Genomic DNA, 15,083 nt, shown 5'->3' with positions numbered 1-15,083 from the left:
ATTCATATATGTGTTTGAATTTCATAGTACTAATAAGTTACATGACAATTTAGAGTATAGAGCAAAAAAAATGAAGTCTGAATGAGATCAACCATTATAAATAAAGAAGATAAGAATAATACCAAGAAAAGCATAGAACATAAAGCAGAATAAAGGAATAAATAATTGGGGTTGGTAGAATAAAATTTTTGTTTATAGGCAAACACTTGAACTCTTTAGTGATACTAAAGAGTTACTACAAACATCAAAGCAAAATGGCTTCAAATAGGAGAAAAGAAAATTCCAAATGTCAATTTTAAATAAGCCAATAGAAAAAGAAAATAATACGGAAGATCAGGACCAAGAAGATGAAATAGGCATTAACCTTATGCTCTGTACAAGCCCAGACTTCATGTAATCCTTAGAATATATATATCCAGCTGTGGTACTACAGTGTGGTGCCCTGATTCTCCTTAATAAGATCAGAGCATGACTGAATTCCTAGGTCATACAAATGAGTTTTCAGCCCATTTGGCCATTCCACAAATGGTCCCTGAGCCCCCTGAATCTCCTTACCTTTGCTAGTAATGTCCAGCACCATAGTAATAATAACAATAATAAATATAATAACAACCATTATTTTATTATTGATTATTAAAATTAATATTATCCCTAATTAAATAATAAATTAAAAACATTTCTAAAATAATAATAACTATTTTGATGTATTAACTTTTTCAGAAAGTAAGTTGCATTAAAGACTAAACACAAAAACAGTTGAGTTTATTACTAATTAATTATTAATAACAATACATTATTAACTAAATAATGAATTGAATTATTATTAGAATTATTTTTATGCATTGCCTTTTTTCAGAAAATAATTTTGATTAAGGATTAAAACGAAAAACTGCTTTGAGAAGTCCATGTCCATCCATGCATGTACATATCGGAACTAAATTTCACTATCTAATAAGATACTACTTATTTTATAAGGAATTCATATACTTTCCCCTAAGTATTTGTTTCTGCTTAATATTTGTATTGAAATTAGCAGATTAAATTACTTGTACTTTGTTGTTTACTCATTTCTCATCATTCTAGAAATTGGTTATTTCTCACTTGGTCTTGCTTTTATTTACCAGCCAAATCTTGGCTGAATTAAGGATAATATCCAAGGCATCTTTTCTCACCTATTTAAATATGACCTCATTTCTTTAATTTGAATTTCAGGTTTTAAGCTGAATTTTAGGAGTAAGCATTAGAAGGGCTCTCCACCCAAATTTGCAGCCCTTAAGTTGATCTACTTTTGGAAGTTTTATGACATCATTTCCAGTGTCATTCTTAGACTCAAGTGGACAAGTTCAAGCCACCTCTCAAATGAAAGGAACACTATGGACATCACAGGGAAAAACTGTAAATGCTCTAGTGGAAGAATAACTTGCCACCAACTTAAAAATACTCTCTGTCACCTAGAACTTAAAAATCTTCTGTTGATTCTCCCATTGTGGAAATAAAATATCTTTTTAGACTTACCTAATGCCAACATTATGTTCAAAGGCATTTAATAGAGGTTCATATCTTGGATACTAATAAGATTGAATTGGTGAGGTTTACCTTCAAATTTGCCTTTGTATCCAAGATATAAGAAAAGTAATAGCTTGTGTCTCAATCACTAACACATATTCACTCATTAGTACTCAAATTTGATGATTTAGCTGTGAATTTCTGCACTGGTCACCATTTTGTTGTCTCTGTGTTAATCCAAATGTTCCTTTACATCTTGCACACCTAACCATTTTTCATACTGTAGATACCAGTCCATGTGTGTTAATTTCTGCTAATTTCTAAAGTCATCTCATGTCCACTTTCAGGAACTCTCACTTTTTAAATAGTTTATGTCCAAGATTTGTCTAGACTTCACTCCATCTTTACATTATATTGAAATTTCAATGAAGGCATTTATCCCATTCATGTTAGAACAGTGTCTGTCATTGAAAAATGCTTCAGAAAATGATCTTGGGTAAGTAAGTGATCAATAAACTGCTAAATCTATTGAGATATGAGAGCTTTGTCAGTTGTATTATTGTTGTTCATTTATCTTAAACAGTGATGAGTTAGACTACCAACAGCTTTTAAATATCCATTTGTAATGTATTATTTTAGATTCATGTAAAAATAATTAATCATTCCATGTTATACTATACAGAACATTTTTAAAAATAGTTTCCTGTCTCATTATATTTTCACTTAAATGGTCATGTTTTTAAATATTTTTTAAATCTTAAATATTTTTCAAATATGAAAGCATCCAGTTTCTTTGTTACTTTTGACAGATATCTCTGGAAATTTTAAATTATTAAATGACCCCCATATACATGCATGCTCATAGTAAAATATAATATTTTAGGCAATGGCCATTAGCTGAAGATATAATAGTGTATTACTTCCCTAAATTAGGGGTTATATAATTTTATCGTCACCGAATATAATATACTGTTTCTGAGGAAATAAGTTTAACACAATCCACAAAACAACAAATTATGCTTCCATTTTAATCTTTTTGCCAAAACAAAAACCAGATTCTCAAATTTGTCTGGGGTTCAGAATTTTGTCTTTTAAAAAGAGAAATTAAGAGACTAGAGCCATAGCACAATGATAAGGCATTTGTCTTGCATGCAGCTGATCCAGTACAGACACAGGTTCGATTTCTGGCATCCCATATGGTCCCCCCGAACCTTCCAGGAGTGATTTCTGAGCACAGAGCCAGTAGTAACCCCTGAGTGTCTCCGGGTGTGTCTCAAAAACAAACAAACAAACAAACAACAACAAAAAACCAAGACAATAAAATGTTATTCTATTTAGAGTATTACTTTAAAATAAGTGCAAATAATTAAATGATTATGAGTTAATACTGTTTTCACATGAGATCAAATTCAATTTCCAAATAATTTGTATGATTTCCATTCATGAAGTATGATTCTGTCTCTAAAATAACTAGTTTTGAAATTGATCTAAAGCTAGTAAACACCTTCAAAACAGAAATGAAAACAATAAAATATGAGCTATTTTTAGAATTAGACACATTTTAATAATCACTTAAATTAAATATGTTCGAGCTAAATAATCTTTCTCTTGAACCAAAAACATAAGACAATGAGCTTTAAATGTGTATTTAAGAGCCTAAGTACGCCTGGAAACTGCCTGATTACCAAACAATGTGTTGGGAGTTACTCCTGATGGCTCCTAAGCCTTTTTTTTTTTTTTTTTCCTTAACCTTATATGCTCTTTAAATCATGGTTTCTGGACATTTCTAACTATAACATCCAATAATGAGACTTACTATTTCAAAACACAGAAATACCATTGCTACCTTATTGGGATAGGTGCAAACTACTTAGCATTTTCATGCCTCATTTAATTGTGAAATAAGAGATTTATTACAATTAATTAAAATGTATATATTATACTGAGAATGGTGTATGTATCTGGTCATTATGATGCAAGTGCTGAATAAAGAGGACAAATAATATTTATGTACTATGAAATAGAAAATTTCACTATGCTTAAAAATAGAGATGCTTAGGTTCTTCTTTAGTGGCTAGTTGGTTTTCTGTTTGTTTGTTTGTTTTTAGTACCAGAATACTGGAGATAGTTTGTTCCAATTACAAACTTTTTACTTTGGAGACATCTGGAGTACATTTAGCCATTACCACCCCCTTTTTATCCTGAAACCCCAGATTTCTTGAATATCACTTCTTACAAGTATTTATGCAAACTGTCTAAATATCACCTGAAACTAGTAAGAAAGTATAAAACCTTGGTCATATTCAAGATCTTTCAACTCAAAATATTCACTTTAAAAAAATTTCAAGTTTATTTGTAGGCTTATAAACATATAATTAACTATATTTATTCAGTGACTTATTGCAATCACATATAGCCTGAGATTTTTTTCGATATTCATCAAATCAATCTGTATATATTTGAGTTCTAGATATATGGTTTAAGGAGGGCTAATGGTCCAGTGCTTGGAGCTAGTATCTGAATCCACGATATCATTCCCAGCTTCAGTTACTGAAGGCAGAATTGAACTGCAACTTACTGGAGAGAAAGCAAATTGAACTGTGTGTGTTTTTATACGAATGCTTGGATACATTTCTCACAACAAATAAAGCTTTAAAAAAGATAGTAACTGGAAGAGAGCCTGGAATTTAGGAGACACCACAGAAATACAAAACGATGTCATATGAAAGTAAAAATAGGGAGAAAATTACAAGGAGAGACTATTCCAAGATTCAGGAAACACTATTTGGTAATGAAAACAAACACAATTGTAAAAAGATGCCATATTTACAAAACAGTAAATTGCACAGGGTATGTGTGAACTCAATAGACCATCTCATCCAAATGGGCATATGGATCTGAGGATTCTGTAGGTAAATAAGCAACTTCAAAGTTGCTGCTTATGGGGATAAAAGGGAAAGTTATGCAATTTCACAACAATTGAATTAGGCTTTCTTATAAGATTTGTATAAGCAGGGGTAACAAGATTCATTTGAAGAAATGTCAGTCCACAACCTGGAAGTTCCTGCATTCTTTCCTGAAGAGCCTCAATGTAAATGGGTTGGAATTCAGTTAATTGTGTATATGTTTGCAAGTGTTTTATTTTTAATTTATTTGGGAAGGGGGCACCTGTTGGCTCTCAGGGGTTACTCCTGGGTCTGCGTCAGAAATCTCTCCTGGCTCAAAGGACCATATGGGATGCCAGGGACCCAACTAGCATCTGTCTTAGGTCAGCCACTTCCATGGCAAATGCCATTTCTTTGTACTACCATTCCAGTCAACAAATGTTTTTATTTGAAAAGTATTAAGGTAAGTTATATTTATAAAATAATAATGATTAAAATCATGCATGTCTCTACATCATATGACATATCCTATAGATATACCATACTAATACAATGCTACTACACAATATCATATGTAAATATCATTTCAATTATTTGTCTTTTTATTTTGAACAAAACCCTATCCAATAAAAGATTGGTCCCCTCAAGAAATTTCATTCAGTGGATTCTTGTACATAAGAAAAACAGTTTTTTGACAAAGTTGTTTTTTTTTTTACAAACATTGTATATTGAAGTACTGTTTGAGCTATTTTTAATAATTTTTTAAAAAATTGAATTATCATGAGATATGCAAATGAAAATATATTATCAGTGGTGTACAAGGGTACTTCATGGTTTAAAAATAGCTCAAGGGAATTGACAGTGAGGGAATAAGAGAGAGAGAATGAGAGAGAGAGAGAGAGAGAGTGAGAGAGAGAGAGAGAGAGAGAGAGAGAGAGAGAGAGAGAGAGAGAGAGAGAGAGAGAGAGAGAGAGAGAGAGAGAGAAAGAGATCTGCTCAACCAAAGTGCAGGAAATAATTTTGCCTAGGTTTATCTAGAGTATCTGATCTCTGTATAAAAGTCTGTTAAAAATAGTACTGCAAATTTTATTTTCTTCAAATTATCTTTTGTTCTCACTTTCCAGCTGGACCTGGCTGTCTTCCATTTTCTGGTGAAAAATACTCTCATCCTGGGTTTTAAATCACTATTCTCCTGTGGATTTCACCCACTTTTCTGTTCTTCCTGATATACCTGTCATTTCTCTTTATTTCTTGTTTTCCTCTCATAATATAACATCTCCCAGTAATTAACATAAAATTTCTATTAAGAAAATATTTACTGATATCATACAAATCTGGAAATAATTTTTACTCCCATATCCTTGTCAAAATTTTTTTTAATAATTAATAATTTTGAATCACTCTTTCAGAGATTGTTTCAATGTCTTCAGTGTAAAAACACTCATCTCTTTGTTCTGATCCTTTTATCTGACCTTAGTTTTTCACTTAGAGGCTTCTTAAAATTTTGTCCCTTTGCTATTTTACAATTATATGTTTTTAAATCAAAGGAACTGATAATTTTGATTATTGAATTTTCTTATTCAACATTTCAATGTACTAATTGATATTTTGGGTTTTAGTAAAGGTGTTTACGATTATATTATTTACTATAATAGTTTTAGAAGAACTAATTTCTGTGTAGAATTTTTATTTTTCATCTACTATTTTAATATAACTAAATTAAATTTGCAAAAGTAAATTTTATTGCATTAGTATTTCAACTGCATTGTTGATTCTAATGTGTTTTCAAATACATCACTAAACTTTTTCCTATTTTTAATTTTTAAATGATTCCATCAGGATTTCATATTTTGCCTCATATATTTGAAAATAGTAACAACAGTTATATACAGCCTGTCTAATATTTTTGTTTGTTCGTTTCTACTAGATTACTTTCCCATTTATTTTATTCTCCTTGTGTCATTTTAAAGACTTCCCTCAAATTTCTGATTATTTTAATTTTAACATAATATGATAATTTATATATAAAATATTTCTAATATAACCGGAGCAATAGCACAATCGGAAGGTTATTAGCCTTTTTCTGTGGCTGACCTTAGTTTTATCTCCAGCATCTTATATGGTCCCCTGAGCAATGCCAGAAATAACCCGTGAATTAAGAGACAGGGGTAACTTCTGAGTAACAATGGGTGTGATCACCCCAAAATAAACAACAACAACAACAACAACAAAGTTTCTAAAACCCTAATATCAAATTCTGAGCAGACAGATGTGTAGTAACTGACATTCATAAACTTAAGCTGATGTCAGTAGGGTGGCAGCAGATAATTTCTCATTCTAATATATTTGCATTTCTTTGTTTGCAGATTAGTGTTTTTAATAATTGGTATTAACTTGTTTGATGTTAATTTGGTACCCCACAGTTTTCCATAATAACACTTTAAACCTCTTTCAGTATACAATAATCACTATTTTTACTGCCTAAGTTCCACTCCTATCCTACCACCAAGAAAACATCTTTTCCTTTTCATTCTTCCTTCCTTTATCTTCTAGTCACCATCATATTTTTCAGTTGAGTTATTTATTTATATGCTTGCCTATTTCTTTGCTTTATTAATTCAGATTCCACACAAGAATAAAATTATCTTGTGATTGTGTACTCATACAATTCAGCAAACAAACGAACAAACTCAACACAATCAGCAAATGGACAATGTTAGAGAGAAGTACACCAGAACAGGTGTTTCCCTTGCAACTAACAGAGGCAGTTTCAATCACAAGACGAGGCGAATAGTTCTCTGAGCACTACCAGGAGTGATCCTTGGACTCAGAGCATGTAGTAAGTACTAAAAACCAAAAAGATGAGGTACAAGTAAATAAAAATAAATAAATAAATAAATAAATAAATAAATAAATAAATAAATAAATAAATAAATAAATAAATAAAATTAGCACAGTGTGGCAAAAGTGCTGATAGACATTTCAGTCTTGAAGATGATGAAAGTTTATATATAATTATTTTATTTAAGCACCATGGATACAAAATTATTCATAATAGAGTTTCAGTCATACAGTATATACACACTTCACCAGTATTTCCTGCCTCTAATGTCCTTAATTTCTCTCCCACTCTTTTCCACCCTTACCCATATGTGCCTATGGAGCAGACATTTTACTTCCCTCTGCCTCTCTCATTCATTCTCTCTTTTTTTTGACATTTGCACTATTTATATTGAAGGGGTATCATGTATATCTCTTTATACCCTTTCTTAAAAGATGACATAAAAATGGCCTCTATGGACACATAAAAAATATTATCAATAAAGAAATGTCAACAAAACCACAATGAGCTATTTTACTTCATATTATTGAGTGACCTATGTCAAAGAGACTGCAAAACAGCAAATACTGTGAAATATTGTTAAAGTTTAGAGAAAAAGAAATAATTGCACACTATTGGCCAGGGTGCAAATTGGTGCATCTGCTATGAAGTAATATGAGCACTTCTTTTATGACTGAATATGAAAATATCATATAATCCTGCACTACCACTCCTAGGCATGCATCTGAAGTATATTGAAGTAGTAATTCAAGTGGCTTTTTCCAAACTATGTTCATAACAGGATTCTTCACAACTTAAAAAAGTAGAAGAGTCGGGTGGGGAGGATGGAGACTCGGGACATTGGTGATGGGAATGTTGCACTGGTGATGGGTGGTGTTCTTTACATGACTGAAACCCAAACACAATCATGTATGTAATCAAGGTGTTTAAATAAAAAAAATAGAAACAACCTAAATATTCTTTGTGGCTACATAAAGAATATATGTTGGGCCTGAGCAATAGCATAGTAGGTAGGGCATTTGCCTTGCATGTGGCCTAAGTGGATTCAATTCCTGTCATCCCATATGGTTCCCTGAACCTACCAGGAGCAATTTCTAAACCCAGAGTCAGGAGTAACTGCTGTAGGTGGCTTCTGTCCAACAGCCATCAGTGAGATTTCGGTGAATCCACTTTAGGGAGAGTGGGTTGCATGGGTGGCGAAATATGAAACATGAAATAATGAAACCACACACAGATTATGTGGGGTCAACACATTTTCTGGCAGGAATGGACAATTTTAATATTTAGGCAAGGGGATTTTTGGGGTAAAATAAGCCAAAGGTATAGTGAAGAATAATTACAATAACAAAGCAAAGGTTAACAGTAAACATACCTAAACTATGGGTGTGAGCTATAAGGATTCTGAGTTACAAAGGAGAAGGCTATGACTCAAGACAGCTCTTTGCAAGCTGACTTCAAATTCAAAATCAGGGATTATTAGGAAGTAAAAATATCTAAGAACATTATCTATGCTGAGCTGGGCTCTATAGTTTTAGAGGTCAAGTAAAGGAAAGACCCAAATCCCCTTAGGTGTGGTTAGGTGTGGTTCCCTATTTCTAAGGAGAGTCAATAGCCCAGGGTCTGTTTTCTGGCTTCACTCTTGATTACCAGAAACTGCAGCTGCAAAGACATATTTGAAAAAGAAAAAAAAATTGTCTTTGCTTTAGGGCTAATATTATCCAGAGATGGGGTTCTCTAGTAATCTTTGGCACTGAAATTTTTTGATAGAGGCCACAATTTAGCCTGAGATTTACAAATGAGAAATAGCCAAATACTGACTAAAAATGTAATGCCTAGCTTCTCTTCGGAAATTCCTCAACCATCCACGCAGGGGGAAAAGGCATACACAGGGGACCTTTTGAGGAACCACCCCCACCAGGAAAATCTGAGGATATATCTGGTGGGCTGAGCTCCCCTAAAAGTTTATGTATGCCCTGGCAAGTAACCACTGAATGCCACTAAGTATGCCCCTCCCCCCCCAAAAATATGTGTTTTATATAATTGTAGAATACGAAACAATTTTAAGATAGTACAAATTATTCCCGTTGTCATAAAATGTATGGAGCTTGAGGAGATCATGCTAAATAAAATTTAAGAAATAATATAATTCACTCATTTAGAATATGAATGTAACAGAGAAAATGAACTTAAAATACCACAGTGGGTAGGGCATTTGCCTTGAAAGCTCTTGACCTGGATTTGATCCAGGGCATCCCATATGATTCCCTGAGCTCATTAGGAGTGATTCCTGATGATAAAGCCAAGAATAAACTCTGAGCACTTCTGGTTGTGACCAAAAAATAAAGAAAATGCAAAAAAAATATATTAAACTAAAAAAATATGGTGGTTACCATAAAATGGATTGAATCCATTTAGAATGCTAATAGCACTAGATCTTTGTTTATACGTTTAGGAAGATGTGAAACTATAGTGATAAAACTGTTATAATATTGCTAAACTATTTTATGCTTTCCAATATCCATGTATGGGAAATTAAGAGTTAATTACTAATATTTTTCTAGTATTTTTTTCAGACAACTCTAGTTTATTAGCATATCTGTAGCATCTGGTGAGATTAAGATGTCCTATAATATTAAACTTGCATTTCTCTAACACAAAATATATTGCTGTCAAGATTAAAATTAAGATTTTCTTTTTTTCTTTCTTTCTATCTATTAAGATTTTCTTGCAATTTATATTTAATTAAATATTTTGATACATAGTAATGATTTTATATTAACAAATTTGTTAGCTCCCATGTCTTAATACCAGTTTGGAAATTCTTAAAAGGTAATTCGGTAATTTTTAAAGAATATATATACTTACAAGTATTTGGTATTAAACAATATTGAAAATATATACATTATGAGTACAAATGTTACAATATTTGCATTTTGTACAGAAAAAAAGCTAATTTTTAAAGAGACACCACTGATTAAAAAGAATACAATGACTTATTTTCAGAGGTGGTAGAAATAAGCAATGATTTTAACATTATGTAAAGTGGCAGATGAATAGGGAATAAAATTGAATAAGATTTTAGATATCTCTCAATATTTAAAAATGATAGACATTTTGAAACTGAATCAGTAAATTGATTGGGAGCTCAAAAGAAACTTGAGCTAAATGAGAAGTGTATAAGATTTTGTAAAATGTGAATTCTCATTCTTACACAATTTAGAGAATAGGAAGTTTAGATTTGTTTATGTTACCTTTCCAAAAATGATGTGTGAATTTAAAAAAATGTGTAAGTTCCAGCAAAAGATCATGCATTTCCTGGACTTTCCAAAAAAAAAAAATAGTGGTCATCACGGTTTATAGTAAAATTAATGTGATGAATTGAGGAAATATTGATGGATCATCAGAGTAATAAATGAGATCACAAACCTGAGTTTGAAAATGTTTCAGTTTAAGAGAGAATTTTGATTTTTTTAAATCAAATATAAAAATGTATTCAATTAATACACTCTGGACAATGTTAACATGTACATTAATGTGGAATAAATCATTTCATTCTTAATATATATTTATATATTCCAAAACAATATAATTACATGGAATTTTTTGATAGATACTAAAGAATAGTAGTAGATAGTAATAGTAGATAATAGTAGATAATAATAGTATATACTAAATAATACAATAATTCTAAATGCAAAAGCATTCATTATATCTTTTATTTGAGATATTTTTAAATGAAACTATTTAAACCCAAATTAAACCATTATGAGTAAAAATTGTAAAGTTGTTTTCAGAAAGTAATTTGTAAAGGGACAACTTCAAATTTCATCTGAACATTCAGATTATCTTCTTATTATTATATAAATCTACTTTCTCCTTCTTCATTTTTGAATATCCTTATTGTAATTTTAATTTTCAAGGATGATCTTCACATAATGGAAATATGTATATATACATCTATGCAATATATTCCATATGTTTATCTATCATATATACAGATGACCTTTAAAATCAGTTCATAGTTTATAGCCAACTAGATGTGGGAAATAAGATTCACTAAAATGACAAATGAGTGATAATTGAGGAAGAGTCACTGTCTTAATATCTGTTAGTTTTCCACTGGAATGAAGGAGAGAGAGCAGTTAGATAAGTTCTACTTCATAGATGATATAAACTAGTGGTTTTTGTTTATAAAACGCATGTATCCAATATATAATAAACTCAAGTTATGAGTCATACATTATATCACAATCATACCCGTATAAAAGTTTTCTGTTGTCATAAATCAAAATATTAAATAAATAAGGCCATTATATAACATGTTTGGAGGTGCTGAATTGAAATATAAAAGGTTGAAGAAAAGAGTTTGAAGTCTGAGATATATCATATTTGGTACTTTCAAATGGTTCATAAAGGCACAGAAAAACAGACTAAGCCACCTTTGTGTAGGAGTTGTTAGCCAAGCTGCTTCTCAAGACATACACATTCCTTCTTTTTCTAAGAACCAATTCACTTTTATATGTTAGGAAAAAAAGTTTGATATGGCTAGATTTGTATAATGATGCTATGAAGTTAGAAACTATTTTTTTTATTTTGATGTTTATACCACCGTTTGATGTTAAGCATATACTGAGGTTTGATTTTTAAGCCTATAGACATTTTTGAGCGAGAAATAAGATATATCAAATTACATTTCTTTCTTCTTTTTTCTTCTTCCTTCCTTCCTTTCTTCTTCCTTCCTTCCTTCCTTCCTTTCTTTTCCTTCCTTCCTTCCTTCCTCCCTCCCTCCCTCCCTCCCTCCCTCCCTCCCTCCCTTCCTTCCCTCCCTCCCTCCCTCTCTTCCTTCCTTCTTTCCTTCCTCTCTTCCTTCCTTCTTTCCTTCCTTCCTTCCTTCCTTCCTTCCTTCCTTCCTTCCTTCCTTCCTTCCTTCCTTCCTTCCTTCCTTCCTTCCTTCCTTCCTTCCTTCCTTCCTTCCTCCCTCCCTCCCTTCCTTCCTTCCTTCCTTCCTTCTTTCCTTCCTTCTTTTCTTCTTCTTCTTCTTTTTTTTTTTTTGTTTTTCGGGCCACACCCATTCGATACTCCTGGCTAAGCACTCAGAAATTGCCCCTAGCTTGGGGGGGACCATATGGGACACCAGGATACCGCGGTCCTTCCTTAGTGCTTGCAAGGCAGACACCTTACCTCTAGCGCCACCTCGCCGGCCCCCCTTTCTTCTTTCTTTTCTTTCTTTGTTTCTCTCTTTTTCTTTCTCTTTCTTCCCTTCTTTTTCTTTATATTTTTTTCTGTTTTCCATTTTTCTTCCTTCCTTCCATGCTTTCATCCTTTCTCTTCTTTCTTTTCTTTTCTTTATGTCTAGATAGCTTTAGTGAGGAAGCACTTCAAGCAATCTGTGCAAGATATATTTGTTTCGTAAGGCCAGTTTACCAAATAGCTATAACAGGTATGACAAAGAACACTGGACGAATTAAACCAATAGGCATGTAAGAAATAAAGATATCAACCTTACTTCTTCTGAAAGCTCTGTGGACAAAATCTCCCTTGTCTTTTTCAAGTTTATTTGGCCCCAGGCATCACTTGGCTTGTGACAGCTAACTTCAATTCTGTCACCATTGATCTTCTGTGTAAATGTATCATCATATTCTTACAGGATTTTTAAAGATACTGATTTTTCTATTAGGTCTTTTGGTCAAAAGCATATTTTCTTGAAATTTTTCAACACAGTGCTTTTCCAAAAAATGTCTATGCATAATTTTGGAGAAATTATTCAATAAATTACAACTTATGATATATAATCAGAAACAAGTTAAATACTCCCACTGGAAATCTTCTGGCTTGGTTAATATTATATAATATGATCATAATATATAATAAAACTAACAGTGAGAAGATACTAGATAAGATAAATTTTCTAAACCACAGGTAATACTAATTTTAAGAATCAATAAATAACAAAAACATGATAGTTTTTTATCTTATTATTTATATACTTTTGTTTGTTTTAGGGAAAAATTAGAATCATTCCAGTGGCCCTCAAACTTTTTAAACAGGGGACTAGTTCACTGTCCCTCAGACTGTTGGAGGTACAAACAAAAACTATGAACAAATTCCTATGCACACTGCATATATCTTATTTTGAAGTGAAGAAACAAAATAGGAACAAATACAATATGTGGCCCATGGGCCATAGTTTGAAGATATTAAAACATAAAGTGCTATATATGAAGAATTAAATATTGTTTCTATACAGAAAATTTTTTTAGCGAAGTAGAGATAGAGAAGTAGGTAGGACACCTTCGCAGGTCTATTTAATCACATGTATGGTATCCAAATCCCACCAGTAGGGAATCCTAAATGCAGATCCAAGAGTAATCCTTGATAACTGCAAAATATGGTCCAAAAACAAACAAAAAAGCATCAACAATTCTAGTGTATTCTAATATCCTCCCAATTACTCAGAATACCAGTTTAGTCATAAAAATAAATAGCATGTTTTTTATCCAAGAAATCATAGCCGTGCACAAAACAATTGTTTAAAAACAGATTCTGGAACTTCAAAACTTAGGAAGATTTAGGCTTTAAGACTATCTTTAGTGTTTGTAAAAATATATAGTTTTCCATTAAATATTATAGAATATGGATAGAATTCTTCCAAAAAGTGAAAATTTCTTTATTTTACAACAGAACTCATGCTGTTTCTTTTGTAATATATCTATTAAAAATATCCAGTATTTTGTTGTACGGATTTTGAAATAGAATGTGTGTTATAAAGTGAAGTTTTAAAGTATCTAGAAAAAATTATTCTTATTCAACAAAATCTTATATGTAGGAGTATTCACATTGGAAATATTGAAGTACTTAGTACTTCCCCCTTTTTATGTTATTCTTTGATGGATTTCAATTACTTTTGAGCAGTTAAAGTATAAAAAAGTTACATACAATTAGGTTACATTTAAGAGATATTATAATTATATAATTTATCGGCAGCGCTCAGGAGTCACTCCAGCTCCACACTCAGAAATTGCTCCTGGCAGGTTCAGGAAACCATAAGGGATGCCAGGCTTCAAACAACTGTCCTTCTGCATGAAAGGCAAACGCCTTACCTCCATGCTATCTCTCTGGCCCCATAAATTATTAATTTCATACTGTGTTGAATATATACATTCAAATTCATTATTGGAATGTATGTTTAGAAAAAATAAAGTTGATGGCTGAAGAGATAATAGAATTATAGGTACTTGCTTAACATGTGACTAAACCTGTATAATCCATGGCACTACTAAGTAAAAATCATCAATTACAGAGTTATCTACTTTCAGGCATTCACTGTGGGACTTGCAATTTCTCACCCAAAGATAAGGAAATAAAAAGGCAATATATTTCATGATTATTTATCTTATAAAAACAAGCAGAATAATTCTTACTTGTCAGGGGAGATACCATGATCACGAAGGTGGTTTTCCCAGGATGAGGCTTATCCATTGCACTCTGGATGTGCTAACCCCTGCGATTTCCCCAAATGTGGGAAACTTGACTGCATAATTTGTGGTAGTGGGGGGCTACATTCGTGTTCTCCCTGAAAAAAAAAAGGCAGAAAAAGTTAGGAGTGATAGCACAATGGTAGGGCATTTTCCTTGCACTCTGCCAACACAGGACTGATCGCAGTTTGATCTCCAGTATTCATTATGGTCCCCCCAGCTTGCTTGGACCGATTTCTGAATGCAGAGCTGGGAATAACCCTTGATTGCTGTCTGGTGTGGCCCCCAAACCAAAAAAAAAATTAAAAAAATTATATAACTGTTTATGTGCTAATATAGGTGGCTTTGGTTATAAATATTGACTATTAACTATTT

General features: G+C 32.0%; 1 non-coding gene across 1 annotated transcript; it reads left to right on the top strand.

Annotated features, from left to right (window-relative positions):
* Positions 1-14,646: 14,646 nt before the first annotated feature.
* Positions 14,647-14,810, top strand: LOC126016474 (U1 spliceosomal RNA). The gene has a single exon (XR_007498272.1). It is a non-coding gene; the product is annotated as a U1 spliceosomal RNA (small nuclear RNA).
* Positions 14,811-15,083: the final 273 nt, after the last annotated feature.

Source organism: Suncus etruscus, chromosome 8 (genome assembly GCF_024139225.1).
Source record: "Suncus etruscus isolate mSunEtr1 chromosome 8, mSunEtr1.pri.cur, whole genome shotgun sequence".
Classification (NCBI taxonomy): domain Eukaryota; kingdom Metazoa; phylum Chordata; class Mammalia; order Eulipotyphla; family Soricidae; genus Suncus; species Suncus etruscus.
The sequence above is the reverse complement of the archived record's forward strand: the minus strand, read 5'-3'. Positions and strand labels throughout refer to the sequence as shown.